Source organism: Conger conger, chromosome 2 (assembly GCF_963514075.1).
Source record: "Conger conger chromosome 2, fConCon1.1, whole genome shotgun sequence".
NCBI classification, from domain to species: Eukaryota; Metazoa; Chordata; class Actinopteri; order Anguilliformes; family Congridae; genus Conger; species Conger conger.
In genome coordinates, this window is record NC_083761.1 from 56718815 (window position 1) to 56738230 (window position 19416).

Genomic DNA, 19416 nt, shown 5'->3' on the forward strand with positions numbered 1-19416 from the left:
GGAAGAGGCAAACTCGTAGTCGGTTGACGTGCAGGAAGGTCCGGTAGCAGGAGAGCCGGCAGCGGGGCAGAAGTACAGGCGGACGGCAGGCAGAGTCGTAGTCGAGGGCGATGCGGAAGTCGAAACCATGAAACAATCAGCGAGGCAACGGTACAAAACGGTAGGCGAAGATGTGGTCAAAAAACAAACAATGGTCAACGAAACAGAAATCAATAAACGATGGTCGGTAAAACAGGCTTGGATCTTAACGTGAATCAATCAGTAATAATGCTCAAGAGTTGCGTAGTAAACTAGAGGCAGGCAATTTCGCAGTGAACAGTAGCGCGACTGGGATATAAATGCAGGTGTAGACAGGTGTAGACAATAAGTTAGGGCGTAGCAAGGAAATAGAAAACAGGTGCGATGGATGACAAGTTTAACAAAGTAATTAATAATCGTTAGTAATAAACCTATCCTGCCCTAGCATTAGTAAATTAGTAAATGACATGCACGAGAAACGTAAGGTAACATGAACACATGATTAGTTTGTTAGTCTCTACCCAATCCTGATCTAGCGTTAGTAGTTTTAGTAAATAGACAAATGGAAACAATTAGGGAGTGAATGACAGAAAGAGAGAGAGAGAAAAGGCGGAACGCAAGGTTTGCGGAAAGACATGTAAAAGTGTATGTTTAAACAGTAACCAGTCTACGTAACAATAAACATAAATCAAAACATAACACAAAACGAAACGATACATAACTAAGACGATAACCATTCAACATAACAAGGTAATATAATCGTAACAAAACATAACTAGACATGACGAGAAAATAAATCGTAACAAGAAATAAACTAAACAACATGACGAACCTAGACTAACATAATACATGATAAGACAATACAAGACTAAGACAAAAATGAATAAACATAAAACATGGCGAGACAGACCTGAAACGTGACAGGACCCCCCCCCCCCCCTTAACGACCGACTCCTGGCGGTCCTTTGAATTTGTCAGGGTGGTCACGATGGAAGTCTTTGATGAGCGAATTGTCCAGAATGAGACTGGGAGCGACCCAGGAACGCTCCTCAGGACCATAGCCCTCCCAGTCAACCAAGTATTGCACCCCACGGCCCCTCTTACAAATGTTCAAGAGTTTCTTAACAGTGAAAGCAGGCGTGGTTGTCATTAATGCGGGGGGGAGGTGGTGGGGGATCCGGGGGACATATGGGGTGAGAGGATACAGGCTTAATACAAGAAACATGGAATGTGGGGTGAATCTTAAGGGAAGCAGGGAGTTACAATTTTACAGAGGAAGGGTTGATGATACTGTGAATCTTAAAGGGACCAATAAAGCGGGGTTGCAGTTTGTGGGAAGTGGCTTGGAGGGGAATGTTCTTAGTGGACAGCCAGACGGAGTCACCTGGTTTGTAGGCCGGAGCTGGTGTGCGGTGGCGATCAGCAAAACGCCGATTACAGTCTGCCGTGCTTAAGAGCGCGGCCCTGGCATCCCTCCAAACCTTGGCGCACCGTTTCATGTGGATGGCGAGGGAGGGAACAGCGATCTCGGCCTCCTGGTCAGGGAACAGTGGAGGTTGGTAGCCCAGGGAGACCTCAAATGGCGATTTCCCGGTGGTGGCGCAGGGTAAGGTATTGTGTGCGTACTCCACCCAGGTAAGCATCCTGCTCCATGCGGCAGGATTCTTGGCCGATATGCAGCGTAGAGCGGCCCCCAGGTCCTGATTGGCCCTCTCAGTTTGGCCATTGGACTGAGGGTGGTAGCCCGAAGAGAGGCTAGCTGTGGCCCCGAGGGCCACGCAGAACGCCTTCCAAACTTGGGAGATGAATTAGGGGCCGCGGTCGGAAACTATGTCCGAGGGAAGTCCGTGGATGCGGAAAACCTCCCTCACCAGAACATCAGCGGTTTCTTGGGCGGTGGGCAATCCAGCCAGGGGGATGAAGTGTGCAGCTTTGCTGAACCGGTCCACCACAGTAATGATGGTGGTCTTGCCCTCGAAAAGAGCAAGTCCTGTCACAAAGTCCACTCCGATGTGGCTCCAGGGTCGGCTGGGCACCGGTAATGGTTGAAGCAGTCCAGCTGGGGTCTGGTGAGATGCTTTGCTTCTGGCACATGTGGTGCAAGCCTTGATGAAGCGTCTGGTGTCGGGGATCATGGAAACCCACCAGAATATCCTCTTCAGCACCGCCAAGGTGCGGGTAAAGCCGGGATGGCAGGAAAGGAGGGATGAATGGGCCCATTGCAGCACCTGTGTCCGAGCGGCTGAGGGAACATATAGGTGTAATCCGGGGTTGGGCCTGGGATCGGGTTCCCTCCGTAGAGCCTTCTGGATCACTGACTCGAGAAAATAAATCGTAACAAGAAATAAATTAAACAACATGACAAACCTAGACTAACATAATACTTGATAAGACAATACAAGACTAAGACAAAAATGAATAAACATAAAACATGGCGAGACAGACCTGAAACGTGACAATATGTTGGCAATGTTATTTGTTGGCTGGTTAAGGCAAATGATCTCTGAGTTATCTTCTCTCCACATAACGTACTTGGGAAAATGTAAAAACATTCAGAAATAAAGCATTTACAGATTTTTGCAGATTGTCTATCATTTTCACTAGACGGGAGTACATTTAATGAGTGGTATATTCTGCCGTTGGGGCAGTGCAGAATGTGGACAGTTCCTGTGGTTATACACTTGCCACATAAACACCACCAGTTTTCCATGGTCAGCCATGTTTTTTGTTTATGCTTGGCGTTGTGCATCTGGAACGCTTGGAAGTCGGAATTTCCCAGTCATTTAAACTGGGAAATTCCAACCTCCGACTCTAAATGAAATGCAGCATTACTCTAAACACATGAACACGCTGTTATGTACGGTGCAGAGAACCCAGACGCAGACCACAGGATAGTAACGAAGTTATAATGTTCAGTGGTCAAAAGCCAAGAGATCCAGTACAAAGCCAAAAACGAAAAGCAGAAGAATAGTCGAAAAAAACAAGCGAGGGGTCAAAATCCAGGAAATCAAGGTACAAAAGGGCAAAAACAAACTCGTAGTCAAAAGATACAAAACAACACGTTGAAAAAACCAGAAGATCAGATGAGCAAACAAAACAAGAGGGCAAGGCAGGTACGGAAGTCAAGGCAAAGGGGTGTCTATCAAGAATCTCTATAATAAGGCTTACACACAATCGGCACTTACTAAGATCAACGTTCTGACAAAGAAGCATACTGAGACTGAGGTTTAAACATAAGAGGGAAGGTGACAATCTAGGTGGGGCAGAGGAAAAGGTGGGCTAAACAAATAGACAGGTGGGGAAACATAATAGGGTAATAACATAATAACGGGAGGGAGACGAAAACGTGGACTGGATGCACGAAACAAAACATGTAAAACATACGGCTCCGGATTAGGGAGTAGACATTTGCATAGTTTGAAGACGTAGTGATAGTTAGAGACAGGTGCGAACACTTCGCTGAAACTAAACGAGTAATCAGGGATAGCATAGGGAGGCGGGGTTACAGAACAGTGCAGAAATACTAAGAGATAGCGTTAGTGAGTTAGTTACGTGAATACTTTTAAACTACCCAATAAAAGTGATTGTTAGTTAGTTAGTTAGACAGACAGTAAGTGTATTAATCGGATTAGTACTGTACAAAACCTAGATTAGTAGTAGTTAGTAAGAATCGTGCTTTACAACATTTAACTACCAAGAAAAAGAAGGAAGTAAGAATCGCGAGCGAGTCTTAGAAAAAATGTTGAAAAACCGAAAACTACCGTAACCACCCGAATAGTGGGACACGCAGACAGGGGAGTGACTAGACTGGTAAACATTCAGACGCAGACATGACAGGGGAGGACAATGGAGAACTGTAATGGGAAACATAAACCTGGTAACTAAGAAAAATGAATAATAAACAAGACTAAACATGAAAACATACAGAACAAATACAGAAACATTACACACGCACACTAAATGCTCAAGCAGGCAAGTGTGATAAAGTGTGCACAGTTGAAGCAATTGTGTTGGTTGAAGTGTCAGTGTCATGAAGTATTTGACAGCTGCCTTTCTGGTGATATCTCCTGATCAATAAGAGGAAACTGGTGCTGCTAGTTTCCTCTATTCCTCTATTATACTGTCAGGATTCAGACAAGGACTCAACAGCAGATGTAAAACAACAAGTGTTACAGTTCCAAGAAACTTCAAATGGAAGGCAAAATCTAAATGCAAAAACAGGCAGGATTTGTTACCAGGAACCAAACGTAGTCAGTCCCAGTGCAGAAATGTCTGGCATATGCGTAGTCAGAAAAACAAGCAGAGTTCATAACAGATCTGGCAGCAACACAAAGACTAAAGGCTAGGCCAGCACAGAGTATAAACTGACAAACTGGCACTGAAAAGGCAGGGTATATAAAGGCAGATGGTAATGAGACAAAGGTGGGTGGAATCAGCTGAAGCTGCTAGGTGATAGATGAGAGGACTGGCAAGTGAGGAATCAAAACTAAAAGAAAAAGAAAAAGCAGTGTTCACACAGACAGGCAAAGAGACACAGAGCACTCAGGGAATCAGACGGGAGTTCTGACATACTATACAGTATGTTTATCATTACAGGAGTGTTAAAGTGAAATTGGTGAACTACTACCACTTGACTCATGATAGTGACATTCAGTTATTGTATCATGTATTCTCAAAATCCTCTCCAACTGAGTCTATTTGAAAAAGGTGTTTTACAAATTAAACATACTGTCATAATGATGATGAGATGATTATAATTATCATTATCAAAGTAAATGTGTTGTGTGTGAATGGGGTGGGCTGCAGTAGAGGCAGAGAAATCCCAGGGCAAGGAGACCTTTAGTGGCAGTGTGTGTTTGATGGGTGAGATGATGCTTACCTGGTCTCTAACCTGCAGGCCATGGCAAGCAAACATGGGGAGGACAGAAAGGAGAAGAAACAGGCTGCAGCACAGAGTGGTGGAAGTGTAGCGATGGGGAAATCCTGGACTGGAATCCTGACTGCTCATCCAGGGGAATTTCACTGCACATAAGGGAATTGAGCAAGCCTGGGTCGCCATTGATGCATCTGGTTGATGACGAGGCAATTGAGGAGTGACCGCAGTATGTTTCCCTCCATCAGAGTAATGTTGTGTGTGTGTGTGTGGTTCTGTGCTCTTGTGGAGCAACCAGGGTCTGTAATACCTGTATGAAAGGGTGTGAGTAGAAGGGCTTCCCCTATGGTGGATGGGCAGTCTTGGTACTAGCCTAGCTGGTATGTAAACAGGGTCAATGTGCGCTCTGGATATTGGTGCAGTGTGTGAGAGTGATAATGCGCTATTCATTACATTATATTATTGGCATTTGGCAGACGCTCTTATCTAGAGCGATGTACAGTTGATTAGGCTGGAGACAATCCTCTCCTGGAGCAATGCAGGGTTAAGTGTTTGGTTGTCTGTGTAAATTCCTCTGTAAATTCTGGTTCAAAACTGTAAGGTTGTATTTCTTTGTCAAAATCGAAAGGTTTGTCCTCTAACTCCGCTAAGTCAGAGCTGTCTGTCAGCTCAGGGTAGCCAAGGTAGGTTCCATGATATCTGTATGCTAAAGGTTACCGTATTTTCGCGTTGATGGGTAGCTGTCCGTAAAACCAGTCTCTGTATTCAAGGGTGGAGATAGAGCGCCCATTACCTTCTGGGTAACACCTTAGACGTTTTGCCCCATAGTTTTGAAAATGGCTACACTGACTTTTAAAAAGGCCTACACACATAATTTAAGAATTTCATTCAAATAATCTCAACTGAAAAAAGCGAGACAGTGCTCCTTTAATGAAGATTCCCTGTTGATTCTTCTGCTTACCTTATCCCTCTTCTGTTAGATAATTCTCTTCTTCTGGTGATTTGGTGGATACCTGCAAAAGGAACAAAAGGAAAAATGGCCCAATTCAAGGCAATTCTATTTGCACTTTCATCATCATCGAACTAAAGCTTGAGTATGACTGTCCAGAGGAACAAAGTGATGGACATAACTATAGACACAGTCACACTGTGCAAGGAAAACACACTTAATTTCCTTTCGATTGGAGGCCTTTGTGTTTCTTTGATGTCAGAAAGACTTACGAAGGATAATTGCAATGCAGTCCTTTCATTTTCACTTCCAAAACAGGTGCTGTGAGAACAAATTGCTCATTCGTCACTACTAATGATTTAGGTGCTTGGGAATTCACCTCAGGATATACTGCAGTCAGAGCACTCATTCTTTTCATGCCCCAATATGACAAACGATGAATGTCAGTAATATAATCAGGAAATGTGCTTCAGGAAAGGTTTTTGAATCCAACTGCACAGCAGTAAAGCAATACAGCGCAAATTCAAAATGCCCAGGTGAGTTCATTCCCCTTGCATTACACTGTTAATGAATTGATGTTCATTCATTCCATGCTAATCTGAAAGACTCCTTTTCATCCAAGGTTATGTGAAAAATTGCCATTGATTCTTCCACTATAAATGCATTTATGAGCTCTATGTTTCATTTCAAAACATGAATAAAATCGATTTCCACAGAGGTATGACAGACATCCATATTTCTGTTTCATCATCCCAAATTATGGGCAAGATATACATATGTCTGAGGGATGTTTGATCCATGACCAATTCAATATCTGCTTTTCTGTCATGCACAGTAGAGTCAATATGCATGGAACTGCATTTGACCACCTTTATTAGGCTTGTGTAAAAAGGTGATTAATGTGAATTTGATGTGTTATTGAGAGACGATATGGATGCTAAATTAGACCCTTTGGTAGTAAAACACTATGCTGCCATTAAAATAAAAAAAACAATTAATTAATTTTGACTCACTGGAGAAGAATGACATACTATAAAGTTGCAAAATAAACATATTGGTTTACTCATCTTGCAAACCTTACACAATCAGTTGCCTTGCTTGCAGTTGTTCTGAAATACAATGTAGTTTTGTCCTGAGGAACACAGTTGTTTGTTTCCATGGCCTGAAATGTCAAAATTAGTACAGCTGCACTCTAGATCAACAAAGATCACAAAATACATTGTACTTACAAGGATCTAAGTACAAACACGATGAGGAACTACAGCTGTGAAAGTTGAGAGCTATTCCAGGCACCTGTGTGACAGCTTCCTAGGGGCTGTGGCAATGGTGGCATACACATTAATCATAAATGACCACGCATGGATTCCCTGTTGATGAAGAAAGTCAAGTCCATTAATCCACTACCAAACTTCAGAGGGTTAAACTCTTGTGACCTCTTCGACCAGAAGCACAGCAAGGGCAGGGCATCTTCAATCGATCACAGAGAGGCTGATCCCTCCTCTGTCACCTTAATTACTCCAGCCTCCATGTGGGGATCATTCTGTGCTCTCTTCTGAGCCTCCCTGGGATGGTCAAGCGTTCTTTCCATATATTACATTGAAATGGTGATCGATTTGATGACAGATTTTAAAAAGGGATAAAAAATACATATTTTATATTGATATATTATTTAAATAAGGTCACACTTTTTTGCCCTTCTGACACAGATAGAAACCACACAGAGGGCATTTTACTTGGTATAAGACCACAAAGGGATTTCAACATTAATAAAAGATGACAGGAAGTTTGCTTAAAAACCACCCACAGAAAAAAAGCATTCAAAACTTAATCTTTTATGTGCCACAGTATACAAATGACAAGTTCAGTTCAGATTAAAGCATGGCAGACTTACAGAAAAAAAAGAGGATAAAAGAATGCAGCAGATATAGGAAATCAAAGGCGGTTTGTTAAATTTTTTTAATTCATTTTCATTCCATTTTCACTAAAACAGTTCTGTCAGGGGATGTCACACAGAAACACAGGAGCTCAAATGAGAAAAGGGCAGGTGTTTATTTAAAGCTGAGAGCAAGACTGTTGATATGCAAAGACATTTACCGTGAAAATAGAAAAAAGCAAAAACGTATTCCAAAAAAGAAACTGCATAGTAACAACAACGCAAAAGTACATTGTGGATAAATGATTGAGGAATTGAAAGATTGCAGGGCCAGGAACCATCATGTACCTCTGGCAGTTATGTGCCATCCAAACTAAAACTATAGTCCCCTGTTCCTCAACTCATGGTCCTTGAGGGCCGAGAACTCCTGTTTTTCCACCCTCCCTTTACCTGGGAGTCAGGTGTGAAGACAGTCTGGCCAATCAGTAGCACTATTTATTCAGTTAATTACCCAGGAGAAAAGAAAACCTGGGCTGGATTTGGATTTGAGGGCCAAAGTTGAGGATCCCAGCTGTAGTTTCTGGCGAGGTTGAGTTCTCTGCCAATTAGGTAATATTCTTGGATGGCTGCTAGTGTCTTCTACTTACTTGAGGCTATGTTCCCTCAGTCGCTGGGAAGCCCCAGATAGTCTTCCTCTTCCAGACCTAATTGGTACTTTACATTTTATTTTTACCTTTTTCATTTTACATTTTAGTAATTTAGCACTCGTTTTTACTCCAAAGCAATTTACAAGTGCACAAGTTCTTCAACAAGTGAAAAGCTTTTAATTCATTTTTGTTTTAATTTAGGGTGTACAACAGGGATATTGGTGGGGGGGGGGGGGGGGGGGGAGAGACAGTGGTAGGCAAGTCGTTCCACCACTGAGGAACCAGAACAGAGTCGTTCCACCACTGAGGAACCAGAACAGAGAACAGGCATGAACATGCAGCTCGACCACCTAGTGCTTATAATAAGGGGACCACAAGGCAACTAGAGTTGGCTGACCAGAGTGATCTTTTTGGGGTGTTGGGAGGAATTCAAGTTTGGATGTATAGTGGGGCAGTCCCCTTGGCAGCCTGGAAAGCTAACAGTAGCACTTTGAAGTGGATGCGTGCAGCAATAGGCAGCCAGTGGGGAGGGATGAAAAGTGGGGTGACATGAGCCGATCTGGGCTGACTGGTGGTCAGGCAGGCTGCAGCATTCTGGACCAGCTGGAGGGGCTTGATGGCACAAGCTGCAAGAGAGACAGAGGAAGAAAAGGATGATAGGAGGGCATGGAAGGAAGCAATATCACTGTGGAGACAGGACCTTCTGTCCGCTGGCCGCAATTTGGTTCTGTCAGCTCGTAGAATGTCAGAAAGCCAAGGACTGACTGACTGGTGGCGGAAAAGGCTAAGATGCAGCGGACTTGCAGTTCGTTGCAGTTGCACACCGAGGACCTGGGTTCAATTCCCGGTCCTGCTAAAAGCCAAGTTTGGCCGGCTCTCGTGGAGCGGCATAATTGGCTCGCTGCTCCAGGGGGAGGGACTTGGCAGGGTTAGCGGATCGCCGTGCACAACGGCACCCCGGAATCACAGTCACGAGCATGAGACGAGATGGCATGAAGAAAGCGTGTTGCTCTCCTTTGGGCCGCCAAGGGACAGGGTGTGGGCGGTGTATCCCCCAGCTAACACTAATTGGATTAGATGGGGTTCAATTGGCTACCAAATTGGGAGAAAAAGGAAAAAGAAATCCAAGGACTGGAGACGGGATTTGCTCTTATCAGTGTTCTTCATAGCACTGTTGACAGTGAACACAGCAAGGAATAAATAAGCAGGAACATATTAGTGATGGACCACAATTCCCAATCCATAAGCCCCTTGAAGGCAGCCAAAAGGAAAGACTGGCAAGGTGACAACAGATTTAGGTCGGGCCTCTTGGGAGAACAGGACCTGCAAAGATTCCTTAGTGAGGTCCAAAGTACTGACAAACAGCACTCATCCCAGAAAAACCTGGTATGCATCAAGCATGGATACTTTGTTTAGCTTGGCATCCATTTCAAACACTGTGCATGTGCCTCCTCTGATAGCCTCAAAAAGGAAGTAAATTAGCCTAGGGTCAATCCTCTAAGGGTGGATGTATTGTTGGATCGGTGTCGGCATGGCCCAGTTTAGAAGAAAACACATTATGGTTCCTGTGCTCTACCTCCTTTGCTTCCTGCCAACAACTTACATTACACTTCAGAACTGGCTAGAAAGCCAGAGAGAACAAATAAGGCTCTGCAAGTATACAATCTCTTCAGCACTTTTATATGATACATATACATGTGCTGCAAGAACAACCAGGAACATGAGTGTTGTATCATTCAAAGAGCTGTGGGTGAAAGTTTCCAAGCAGGAGGGACAAAGTGAGAAGTAGAGAGGGTGATAATTACCATCACCTCCTCAATCAATCTATTTTGTCCTTCTTTTTTATCGTTTCTCATTTTGTGTGCATCTTGATCATAAAGCAAGTGAAATTACTACCTTACATTGTGAATGCATTTGGCAAGGGTCATTGGTTTTCTGTATGTCTATATGTACAGTAGTATTATTACCAGCTAGCTTTAGCATTCCTCATTCCTTTCTCTATTCACTAACCACAGATTGTGCAAAAAAAATCTACACGGCTATTTGTATTCTTCATTAAAATAGGTATGCTAATGTTGCATGTTGCATGCTCATGATGCTATCTATCTGCATCCTAGCCAGCAACCATCATTATCACTACTTTACAATATGTCAGTGTTGATCGCCATTTCCCAGGCTGGCACACAAAATAATTCACAGGGTCCTCCTTCTTCAGTCCCTTGTCACAATGCCAAGATTTTGCCCTCCTATGGCGAACTCTCTGGGTTGTGAAACCCTCTGCATACTCTAGGCTTTCTGAGCCTGTTTCATGTGTTCCCTGAGAATAGGTCAGATAACTCATATTCTCTTTTGCATCCTCATAAGCTTAATGAGACTCATATGTGGGCTGGGTTATTACCGCCATGCTATAAAGAACCTCAAAGGGGAAAACCCTGTAGGGGCACTTCCCAAATGGCTAAAATCAACGAGGGTAATATCTGGTCTCAGTTCCATCCATTGCTATCTATTTCATTGATCATAGACAGGTTTGTTAAGCCTTTCCACAAACCCATCAGTTTGTGCATGATATACTGAGGTACAAATTGTATTTGCCGGGAGGAATCGATTTGCAGTAGATCATGATGGGAGTATGAATGGCATCCCTCAGTCTGAGGATGTCCTTGGGAATCCAAGAGGTCACAGAGGGTGCATGTGTTTCTGTGTGTGTTTCTGTGTGTGTGTGTGTGTGTGTGTGTGTGTGTGTGTGTGTGCGTGTGAGTGTGAGTGTGAGTGTTCTTTTCTAGCAATCCCAGTCTTCAGCTGGGATTGTGTATTGCCTTAAATACTGTTCTTGAATGAATTCTGTGCAGGCAGTATAGTGTCACATTTATATTTCTTCATGAAAATTTAACCACCAGAGTGTATGAAATTTCATTACTCCAAGGAGCCTCCTCTTTATCTGTCACCTGCTCCTGCTGATAACATGAATCTATGTATGAAAAGCTGATGGTTTTTTAATGCTATTCCCAACTGAGTGTTGTCTTTCCACCTGTGAATCACATCAGTCATTCAAACTCTATTTATTACAACACACATAACAAAGGAAGATTCATACAGAGGGCCTCAAAGTATATTAGAAGAAAATAAGTATGTTAAAACTACTCTGCTCTTTAGTCGGAGATGCAGTAAAAGGAGCTTTATGAAATATTTGTTGTTCAGGTAATACGAAATCTGAAAAATCTGGGTGAAATACATAAGGTTTTTATTCAAATACTTTTCCATGCTCAATTGATCTTGCCTGGTACAACTGAGCCAACCAAGATGACCAGAAGACAGAGTTTGCACTTTTCAAGAGTACCGCATAGGTTCCAATATACCAGACAAGTTAGGAAAAGAAAGTATTTGAATTCAAAACAATTATGTACTGTATTTGACCCAGGTCTGATCAACACAGAAACTGTCATGCTTCAGCCTTTTTACAATAAGGGGCTCATACATTACATTGTACACCAATGTTCTGCAGGAACCCTGTTCCAGCAGCTTTGAGTGAACGCAGGGCCCCAGCAATGAAGGAAAATCTGATCCTCAGCTCATTCTAATCTAGTTTTTCAGTTTACAGATTGAATTACATCTTTAAGAGCATGTAAGATATCCTTTGCCTGCAAGGTTGATTAATCTCTGATGAGAGAAATCAATTAACATGAATGTGAAACATCTAAGAAATGGGAAGGGAAGGGGTGGAGGACATGTGACAGAGTGTATGTCTGTGGGTGCACATTAAGCTCCTCACATGGGTGACCGCCATTGCTCACAACAGCCCATGCTGAACATGCAAGTATATTCAAGAGCGCCAAACATTATGTGAGCGTTTTAAAACATTAACGGGACCGAACTCAACATCAAGTTGCAGCTAAGTCAATCAAAGGTGAGAAGAGCAGCAGTGTAATATGGTATTCTGCCACCAACCTTGCAGAGCCAAAGATCCTACCCCCCAAAACATGCCCATAAAACTTCTGAGCACTGTTGCAAAACATGCACATATACAAAACAGATCAAAGTGAACTTCTTGTTCAATACAGAACACTCCAAATGTAACAGAGTGCCTTAGCTGTGTGAAAATATCCAGAAGATGCAAATGTCAAAAATAATTGTATAGATTTCTTTTTGGGGGAGCAATAAAATGTATCTCTGTACACTGCACTATACTGACTAAGTGGTAAGTGAATTATGTGAGAATGAGACAGGTGCAGAATTTCTTGTGATTGGGAGGTCTACAAGATTGCCTTGGACTGCTGGTGCATGACTAAGACACAAATGTGATTTGCCTGGAGGAGTCAACATAGATCTTTCATGACGGAGATCTCTATGAAAGCATCCCTCAGTCTGTGAGGATCTCCTTGGGAATCTGAGAGGGCACAGAGGCAATTGTGTGTGTGTGTGTGTGTGTGTGTGTGTGTGTGTGTCTGTATGCATGCATTTATATGTCCATGTGTGCATGTGTGTGTGCTGAAGATCATTTAAATTATTAAGATTTTCCCTAAGACGTTCCTCTGCAAAGTCCTCTCAGATCAAGAAAAAACTGTGATTTGGTTGTCTGGGTTATACTGCTCATTAATTCTGAGTTTTACTGGAAAGAGAGAGAGAGAAATAGACAGGCTGCCCTACAGCAGCATGTTAACGCCAGAGAATATGTATTATCATACACAAAGCCTTGCAACTTTGAACTGCGTTCAAGAAGAAGGCTTAATTGTGCCAGTGATCTCCCAGGAAATGCATCAGCCATTCTAATATTTAATTAATGCAGTACAAAGGGCCTGCAGCACTTATCATTGAGGTGTTTAATGGCATTTAAAGGAACAGTGTAATGATTTTATTGAGCCCTTCAGCCACTCTGCGGTAGGTAAGGCATCTTTGTCATGCTCACCATTTAGATTAATTCAAAAAGGCAGCCATTAGTGCAAGCCAATCTTGTAGAAATTTGTTGGGGAATTGGAACATGGTTATCCATGGGCTTATATAGCAAGACACCACCTCATCCATCCTGCCATAGCACATTGGGTTTATTTTGATTTCCAGATCGATTAAAATCCACTTATTCCCTCAAAAGTACTTTAGGTTATAGTTGCAGGCATGTATTGATTAACTTGTCTTAAATTCCCTGTTGTGTTCAAAGTATCCAACAAGCATATTACTGTATGCTTATTTTATTACAGTGGGTACTATCTCACGGACTTAATTAGGAACAGCCTGACATTGGGAGTTTATATATAGCTACGTAGTCAGGATGATGCAGATTTTGCAGGAGCTAATGTGCTTACATATAAATTCTGATGAATTGTGTCTCAAAACCTGTGATTTATTAGGGATAATAGGGATAGATTTTGCAGTATAAACCATAAGTTACCATGGGCAAAATCCAGCCCTTTCATCTTTTCTAACCAGCCCCATTCTTTTAAAAAATGGTGTCAGACACATAAAACAGTGTATGAATAAGAAGGATCAATTTTATTTTCTTCTTAATGAGCAAAAGGCAATGCTTAATTTGTAGCAAAACAGGATCTGATACCTGTGCTCATAGAACTATTTGTGTGGAAGGAGAAGAAAAATTACAGAAATAAACATCTATGCATGACAGTCAGTGGTGCACCTGGTACACAATCACCCCTCCCCCCTCACCTCCATCCCAGTCTGCAATCACTTTCCATGTTTTGGCACTGCTTCTTGTTCTGGCACCTCCTGATTTACAAGTGAAGCACTGCTAAAGGCCCAAGGGATCATCCAAGGGCCCAAGGGATCATCCATTTCAGGCCACATCTGAAATAGCTCTGAGCTACGCATTCATTTTGTTTATGAGAATTGGAATAGTTGATGAATGTGTTCCACCATCAATATTAATACAAACAAACATATTGTTATGCAGTGTTTTATGGAACAAGCAAAGCAAAGCAAAAGCAAAAAGTAATGTGGACAAAGTTAAGTACGTTGCTGATTCTACCAGTTAGTCAATGACCAACATGTCCATAAATCACATTTAAGTTCCCAATTATCCAAATGTATTTATCCTCGGGCTCCAGTCCATGAGATAGCTGCAGAGCCCATATGATAGTTAAACTAAAGATGAATATTGATAACTTATGGATATACATAGCAACAAATGTGGACTTTTTCTTGCCTTCTGTCTACATGATTATTCACTATTCATTCATAAACAGTAAAATAATAAATAATAATAGAAAATAAAAAAAGGTTGGAATTTAGTCATTATTATTAGAATCTTTTCAAGGACAAATTAAATAGCATTTCATGAATGTCCTACTTCATTAAATAGAAGAGCAAATGCATTGCAGTTTATTGAGTTGTTTTCATTTAACATATGGTTCTTGTTTTGGTAAAAGCAGATGGAATACTTTGTCTTTTGGCATAACACATCTGGCGATACTTCTGCTACCCAAAGAAAGTAACTGGCAGCTTTTACATTTAAGTCTTTATAACCATTATTATGATAACATTATTTTTTTATAATTTTTTTTTTAATAATGTATTCTCAAAAGTACTTTTCTGACAAGAAGCCATTGCCCATAACATATCTTGACACTTTTCCTGTACTGAGTAGGCTATTAATTTGAATCATTAACAAGATTTTAGCATTCATGGAGTGCTCCATTGTAATGTTTTCACAGTACAGTACTGAATGCAGAATGAAGACTGAGCCACATATTTGGCTACTTCCTAATATCAGATTCCATAGGGCCTCCTTGCTTTGTGGCAGGTGGAGATTTGTCGCCTTTAATCAGCATGATCAATCTGTCTACTCCGATTTCTTTTATCTGATGCTGCCCAATATGTAGTATACATAACAAAACATCTATTCAGGAAGATAAGGGGCCTTCTTGAGAGTATAAACAAAATAGTATAATATTTGCACAGACATGATATTAATAATCTCCAAACTCCATTAAAGTAAAAGTAATTTTAAAAGTAGAAAGTTTAACAGACAACCACTCTTTTCATGAACATATGGCTGGCATGAGGAATAAGGCTGTTAAAACATCTCCATGGCCATAAGCAGAGACTGAGAGTCATAGCATAGGCACCACTCTTTAGAGTATGGGGTATATCTATGTCTGCAGCAGCATGTACCAGTTGGATTCACCCTAAGGGGTACAGTGGGCTTAAATCAGCCCAAGTACCTCAGGTGATCACTGCACAATCATTCGCAATGACTCACCAGGGGCCCTCAGTTGTCATGAGTGAGAGATGTGTCTCTCCCAATATAGACACTACAGTATATCTCCTGGAGGACTGTATCGCATAGTGTGTAAAATAGTCAGAGGCTGACAGGCAAGTTTATTCAACCAGCGCTCATACCGCAGAGCGGGCGGAACCTTGTGATTATGATTATGTGGAGAATTTCTGCAGTGATGCCTTCTCCACTCCAATGAGTAAAGTCAATTTGGACCTGGGACAGTCTCACAGCCAGACTGTGAGTATCCCCTTGGGTGAAAGCAGTCTGTGACTGGGTTACCGTATGAGTGAATCCTAATAGGACTTGTGACAGCAGCGGGCTGTACTATACACTGACCCTTTCTCTACAGTCAAGGCCACACGCATCCTGCTCCAACACTATAAACTGCCAGGAAATGTCTGTCACATTATTCAGCTCAGAGACAAACACTTTCTCGTAATACATTATCTGTGCAGTGGACCTTTCTTCTGGTCTCTCCTGGGAACATTCATAACTCACCATACGTTATTTCTTTAGATGTGTGTGTGTTGAAGTCCTACAGTGTTATTGTGTTCATATTGTGTGTACAGTATGCAGATATCTCAGATTATGTATTTTAGTAGAAAGCTATTTAATGTAAAATCGGCAGTATTCTACATCCCATTTAAAGGCAAATATTTTCTCTCAATTTAGCTTCTTGAATATGTAGATAGCAGATGCAGCTAAACCACAGGCCAGTACAGTGAGGTATCCCACAGTGAATCTCCTGACCCTGCCAGTGCTGACTGGCTGAGAGTTGTGAGATGCTGCACCATAGGCCATAATGCCATCAAGGGAGATCAATTCCCCTGACTCATCACTCAGGAGTTACTGGGCTTGATCACCCAATTAAGTGGCTTACCTGCAGTCTGCCTGTGGCAGTCTCACATTATGAAGAGTAGTACTGTGACACAGCTGGCATTCTGCTCACTGATAAGAAGCAGTGGCTGGCAGAACATGGCATTGAGGACGTGAGTGCTAGTCTGTGCTCAATTAATTTACCACTGGAGCAATGGGATGGGCCTACAAATTAGCCTGGGCATTTGAAAATTTGTGAATAAAGAGTGAAGGTAATTCAATATTAGCTTGTAAAAATATGTGCTACTAGGCGAGTATGTCTGTGGACACTAGGCACACTGAAAGCATTGTATAGATACCACTAGGAATATGAAAATCATTCACAAACTATTTTATTCTGTGTTCTTAAAACTAACTCTGTGAAAGTGATGTAAAAATGGGTGAGGTTTCCCACATAAAACAGTCAAATTGACAGCAAACACGGTTGATCCACCAGTCCAGGGGTCCAGTCCTGGAGGGCCACTGCTTCCGGTGGTTTTCAGTGTGTTTCAGAACAAGTGATTGATTTAAGTCATTTATTGGTTTCTTAAGGTTTTAATTGGCTGCTGATTGAAAGGAAGCCACAAATACCTGCAGACACTGCAGTCTTTCAGGACTGGAGTTTGACACCCCGTGCTAGTCTTTTTGTGTAATGTATTGGTTCCCCCTAGTGGTGGAAACACCCCAGGGTTGAAAAATATGTATTTATAGTCAGGTCAAGAATGATTGGCACCCGTGATAAACATGCACAAAACAATACTGTCAACTAAAAAATAATACATATTTTCCAACGTGTAAAGTTCTGTGCTTTATAAATGAGACAAGGGAATCAACCAAAGTCTTACATTTTTTATGATTATTTACTTACAGTATTAGCAAGAAGCATTTCCACATTTTTAGATACTTTCCATTCCTTCATTTCTGAGAGTGTATGGCCAAAAGTTCATATTTGGTCTCATCTGGCCATAGCATTCTCATCATAAGTTATACTTGTGCGTGTTCCAAAGAGTTTGTTGGTATGGAGGTGGTGTTTTAAGGTTCATTTTGAGACTTGGAGGCCAAAGATGCAACCAATCTCTGAAATTGTGATCCTTGGCTTCTTTATGGCATCACTCACCATCCCTTTATTTACAATAATTGGTAGGAAGTAGAACGTATGTGGTTTTCCCATAGTTTGTAGTTTGAACATAACATATGGATTATTATATGTGTTGTTTATTACATGCAGCCTTTTTTCTTCATTTGTAACAAGGGTGCCAATAATTCTGGGCCGACTGTATATTTCCGTTTCCTTAACTGCAAAATAAATATGCTTTAATAAACAACTCATTCAGAGGCTTAAGTCTTATGGTTTTAGGCCTGCATAAAGTAGCACTAACCCAAGTACTCACACTGTCGGTATATAAACAAACTGTCTACTTTCCATGTAGGAAAATATTTTGATACAGGTACAGTAAGTTTAGCATTTATGGATGTTGTTACAAAATGTGTAGCATACATAAGAATTATACTACACATTATAAACAATTTGCAAATAGTATAAAACTGCCATTTTTACTTAGAGGCTAGCAGAGGTATTCAGGCTTCCGGGTTTCAATTTCTGTTGCATCAGAGCTTAAAAGCATTTAAATAGAAACATTTAAATACTATTTAAATATTACATATTTCAGGTCATATTGTTGGGTGGTGAGTAGTAGGTGTCAAGAAGACTGATTGTATTAGGCTGTTCATTAAAACTGAGTATCTGAGTAAGGAGAAAACTGGCAAGGGAACCACTGTGATTGTGGTGAATGGCGATTGTGAAAGAACTACAGAGTTAAATGGCTGGAAAAAATGAAATAAATGTTCATGACAACAATACCCCTGCAAAAGATGGGCCAGTATAATAGGAAGCTATAATTGGAAAGAAAATTAATGAATGAAAACTTCAAATCCAATATCAGGTTTGCAATTAAGCATTAAGGGAGGTTTCGTGGTCAGATGAGATAAGTTTGGAATGTATTAACTGAAATGCAGAGCACAGCTGGTGCAAAGCCAATGCTAACAAGCCACGTTAGCGGCATGACCTGACAGAGAGTCTCCTTAGCGGACCAGATGTATTTCATTTATATAAAACATGCGATTACTATTGAACACAGAGGCCATTCAACAAATGTGGCAAATTCTTTGCAGCAGAAGTAATCTAGGATATGTGTATTCAAAAAAAGTCTGAATGCACATGCAATTCTGACTCAGTTTGAACGAATTATTTTCTATAAATTCTCATTAATACTCTAAAAGGGTCATGACCTCAACGGGTAAAAAAATATATAGGCCGGAATACTTTTGTAAACCACTGCACTTGAATGACTACAATTTTTACAGTATATTAACTTCAAAAATACATTTATAGAAAAATGTTCCCCTTAATATCCCCACCAGTCTACTCCCAGAAGACAAGCATGGCTTGATAGATGTTTCTGAAATTTCCTGTTGTGAGTTTTCAATGATTTTGTGCAGCAGACCGTGAAGGAGTCATTTCACTGTCTGTGGACTTTGAGAGTAAGTACAGAGAAAAGCCAAAAGCTCCCCTTGGTTCCTTTTAATGAAAGGAACTACTGTGTTGGGCTGTATGAAACATATCATGTGTTGTGTAGTGTACATGTACTAGCACAGTACCATGCATGGTACTTCAAATGGTAAATGGTAAATGGTTGGCATTTATATAGCGCCTTTATCCAAAGCGCTGTACAATTGATGCTTCTCATTCGCCCATTCATACACACACTCACACACCAACGGCGATTGGCTGCCATGCAAGGCACCGACCAGCTCGTCAGGAGCATTTGTGTGCACCAGTAATTGGTTATCTCTTGGGAGATCCACGGTGAGCTCACTATAAAGATTATTTAGCTGTGTGTTTATACATTAGTTGAAGTTTATTCAGATGTAAGTATGCATAGCCATTAACTGAACAGCAAGAATGACTACTGAATT